The 4995-nt window shown below is 33.4% G+C and overlaps 1 long non-coding RNA gene across 1 annotated transcript in view; it reads right to left on the bottom strand.

The window, feature by feature from the left end:
• The window catches only part of LOC113472860, an 11169-nt gene extending 6807 nt beyond the window's left edge, over window positions 1-4362 (bottom strand). The window contains exon 1 of the long non-coding RNA XR_003395008.1: window positions 3564-4362. This is a non-coding gene — a long non-coding RNA (uncharacterized LOC113472860). The remainder of the gene's footprint in view (window positions 1-3563) is intronic.
• Between the last annotated feature and the right edge of the window lie 633 nt (window positions 4363-4995).

Here is a 4995-nt window from a genome sequence, read left to right on the forward strand (position 1 = left end):
GGCTAATATATAGTAAAGTATATAATGTTATGTAAAATTATGAGAAAATACCACAAAATACGATCGAAAGAGTTGCTTAGTGAGTAAAACACCAGGTATATTCTGGTAATTATAAAGATATAAGGCGCATTTAAAATTGATAATCACTATTAATTCTATCTGTATAAAAATTTTAGCCTGAGTACGATAAACTTAGATATAATATTCGCTTTATTGGGGTGATGTTTTACCAAAGGTCATAGAGCAGGAAAAATGAGGCCAAAGGAATTTTTCTTTTTATTCCACGGCTTCTAGATACCAGAGAAAAATCGATTTAAATTAATATCCGGTAAATATCGTGAAGTTTATGACGCTCAGCATATCGCTTCCCGAGGCCGATGAACGTCATAATTCATCGAACTACGTTCGTTTATTGGGTGCGCAAGCGATTTATGCGCATTTTGACGTGAAGTACTGAAAGTCACAAACTCTATTTTGAACTTTTTTAATTGGGGAACGAATTAAATTGAATTTTACGACTTTTAAGTTACTTTATTTTTGAGTCTTGTGCACCTCAAGATTTTGGATTTTTCCCACGAACTTTTAACGTAAATCGACTTTTTCATTATATATTTTCATTGGAAAAAAACTTAGAAATTTTCAATCAGAATAACCACACAGCTAGCTACCACCTCTAAAAAACAAAAAATAACATCACCAGAATTCCTGAAGAATTAATAATCATATAATAGAAAATTATAAGCTAACATACCAAATATAAATATAAAATAAACAACTAAACCATTAAAACACATAAACCCAATATAAAGTCCAAAAATAAAGAAAGTAAAAAATGAATTTATTTATAAAATTAAATATATATACAGAAAAAAATTTGCGAGGGCAGTTTCGTTTATAAAGCATTCCCGGAAATTGTCACACAGAATCAATTGAGGAATTTACCATAAAATCAGACAATCACCCCTCCCACATAAAGGTTCACCATAAAAATAACTGAATATTAGAAATAAGAATTAATATCGGTAAAATAAGAGTCTATATTCAGGAGTAAAAAGAGTGGTAATGGAATATATCTATACACAATCACTACAAAAATATGCTCGCTAAAATTATAGAAGACTTTTCAATAATAGATTTCTACATCAGCAAAAGTAGGAGACTATAATATTTAAATACTACCCTAGAAAGAGGTGACAGCATGCCACCCCTATATTCCTCGTAATCCCGCGAATTATAATAGTGATACCCCAAATAATAAATGGGTCGAAGAGAGGAGAAAAAGTTGTGAACACAGCTTCACCATAGCTAGGGAATAAACGGTCGCATGGGAGAACTATAAACCCAATAACACAGCACTTCCTTTATTCGTTTTTAGAATTTAATTTAAGAAAGATTAACTAACTATGATATTTAATTTTATATTACACAGCAGTCTATAAATTTATTATATAATAACATCATCAGCTAAACGAACTTTAATTTTATATATTAACCAAAATATAGATGAACATGAAATTAGCAATTCTAAAAGTTAAATCAAATGAAAACTCGTAACAACAACACTAAAAAAAAAGAAGGAAAAAAAACTAATACAAAAATAAAAGAAAAAATAGAAAATAAAAGTAATAAAGAAAAGAAGCATAATAAAACAACACCATAATACATATTTATAGTATTTAATCTGAATCTCTATTATATATAGAAGGTTAAATAGTAATTATAATAAAAAATCAAATAATAAATTTCCAGCGTGACTATATTAATTAATTATAAACAAGAAAAAAATCAAAACGACATATATATTCTTTAAATATAATTGTGATACAAATGAATATGAATTAATCCAGAGAAGATAAACAATATTCGTATAATACCTTACAATATTAATGTATTAATTAATAAGTAATTATAATATCAAAAAATAAATTAAAAAATTAATCCTATTTAATCAATATATCTCTAGAAAAACGAAAAAATCATACAAATAATTAATTACCAATTGTGTAGGTGGTACCCTCCTAAACTAGAAGGTATGGTTATACACCTATATAGTTGTCTTATTTTATTGTAGAAATCAAATTTATATTATCAGCTGGATAAAGAATCTGGTACATCGGAAATTCGGACTTTAGTAGATTAGATTAGGGCAGGTAAAGTATGTCTTTTCCACCTCAGATGATAATAGATAATACTAAAAATATTACATCGTAGTCAAGCTTCGAAAGCAAAAACTATTTCCTTTTTAAAAACAAAACTTTATAAAGAAACAACTAGTATAATCGTCCACACATACATACTAATATCTCAAGCTTACAACAGCCAGATAATAAATATAACAACGCAAAAGTTCTACAAACTTTTTAAAGTCAATAAAATTTTAAAAAGATTTAAAACAATAAAAATTATGAAACATTTGACAACAGGATAACAGCCAGGACATAATACCCTTGGAACGTAGGCACAAGTTCTCAATAGAACATTTGAGTTAAGCAACGAGGTTCAGTGCACCTTGAACGGGTGACTTCGAGGTGCACTGAACCTCGTGAGGACAATTTAAAGGCTACAAATTCCAGTAAATGGAAAAACACCATATCGAAGACATGCATATTTCTAAGAACTGTTGTCCTGTCGTACTTAAGTTCAGAATACTATCAAACAATGAAACAATTTGTACGTAGAGACAGTAGTGTTTTGATATGATCCGTTCGTAATCTGACGACACTTCCCCAATAATGGAACACAAAAACAGATACTTTTTCTAGCCTAGGATGAATTGGCACTGAGGAAAAGGTTGAACAACAGACCATATCAAAACACTGGTAATCAAGCAATAAGACACCACCTAGCAATAGTTCTGAAAATTGTTGCCAGCAATGTGTGTTGCTCAAAATACAGCAGGTAATACTATGTTATGATAGCTATTCGTTACCTGATATGAAGCAATGAGAAGAGATTGAGTGAGAGCAACTAATCTACCTAGTGCTCACTCCCCGGCTAATAAACAGGTAGAACACTGAGGTCTAGGCAAATCCAATTTCACAAACCACTTTGGTTCCTTAAACCTTAAAATAATCGGGGATGCTAAGAATATAGGTTAATTGTCTGGATTTGACATAAGGAAAACAGTAATGGTCTCAATTTTATACAAAATACTTGGATTGTAGCAATTTGAACATCGCAAAGGGAAACGCTACTTTAATGGTGGTGCCTTAAAAGAGGCAAGTCTACAGTCTCATGATTCTATATTGGTCCATGTTTGGACGTTTTTCGTGCAACTGTGCTTGTGCAGAAATCCAAAGAACATTTTAACATGAGACTGTAGACTTGGTGGTTAGTTATGTCGAACGGGAATAATTCACTGAAACTTGGCAAGCTACAAACTACCCGAGAAAAAAACTTAAACACCTTTGAACTGAATTTAGGTGCAAACACATAGATCCTTACACAATACACAAAACAGCGAGAGAGAAAACATTTGAATCAACATGCTTAAATGTATATCTCCACTGAATCAATCACTGAGAGACATTCTTAACATGGACTAGTGACTAGTGTGTTGACACCTACATACAGTTAGGCTTTTCAAGCAACTATAAGCTTCTTTTAGTCAGAGGTCTACAACTAGGAAAATTCCTACAGTTAGAATGTTATACCTTGGAAAACCAAGAGAGTGCGTATAGGCTATTTAGGGTCAGGTCTACGGTGTCATGTGAAGATCATGTTGGTCAATTTTTGGACACTTTTTCAAGCAACATTAGTCGTATTTTCTTTTTGGAATTTCCTCGCTTCTGAAGCTCGTTTCCCCTCTTTTGGCGTGATTAAACCATATATTAAACCATACGAAATCCAAGATGGTGCGCCATCGGAATTAGTTCCCAACGAGAAATACAACCATTGTTTGCGCAGAAAAGTGCATTTCAACATGAGACTGAGGACCTGGGGGTTGGTGCAATTCACAGCCTATTGTATACACAGTCTATCGAACTATCTCTTAGCTTAGAAAAACAATATTTTCCCCTAAAGCCCGTTTCCGCTTGTCGTGAGTTTCATCCGATTTTTTTTTTCCCGAATGTCCTGTAGGCAATATAATTTAATTGAGTGTTTCCACTACACACGACATGATTTTTTTTCTTTCGACCGACACAAAATGCCCTTGTAGGCAATGTAATTTAAATGAGAGAGAGCCCACTACGCAGGGCACGATTTTTTTCCGGGAGCGGGCTTTTAGAATTACGTTCGATTTTTACTTTCTATTACTACAGTATAGCGGAGCTATACTATTACTTTCTATTACTACAGTATAGCGGAGCTATACTAGTAATGAAAGTATTGCAATCGGTCCAAATTTTCAAAATCGGGAAATGGTTGGAAATATCCGTTTTGGGATCCCCTGATGTCAAAAAAGTGATTTTTAGCCCATGGTCTGTACGTAACGTACGTACGTACGTAACGTACGTACGTACGTAACGTACGTACGTACGTAACGTACGTACGTACGTAACGTACGTACGTACGTAACGTACGTACGTACGTAACGTACGTACGTACGTAACGTACGTACGTACGTAACGTACGTACGTACGTAACGTACGTACGTACGTAACGTACGTACGTACGTAACGTACGTACGTACGTAACGTACGTACGTACGTAACGTACGTACGTACGTAACGTACGTACGTACGTAACGTACGTACGTACGTACGTACGTACGTACGTGCGTACATACATACGTACAGACCATGGGCTAAAAATCACTTTTTTGACATCAGGGGATCCCAAAACGGATATTTCCAACCATTTCCCGATTTTGAAAATTTGGACCGATTGCAATACTTTCATTACTAGTATAGCTCCGCTAAACTGTAGTAATAGAAAGTAAAAAATCTGGTGTGAACATCACACGACTTTCCTTATCCTATTGAATGATGCTTATTTGAGTGTTCTTTTACCCTAACTTTTACAATATCTCTAACCGTTTTGTCGCTATAGCTG

This window comes from Diaphorina citri, unplaced genomic scaffold (assembly GCF_000475195.1).
Source record: "Diaphorina citri unplaced genomic scaffold, Diaci psyllid genome assembly version 1.1 scaffold9447, whole genome shotgun sequence".
Taxonomy (NCBI): Eukaryota; Metazoa; Arthropoda; class Insecta; order Hemiptera; family Psyllidae; genus Diaphorina; species Diaphorina citri.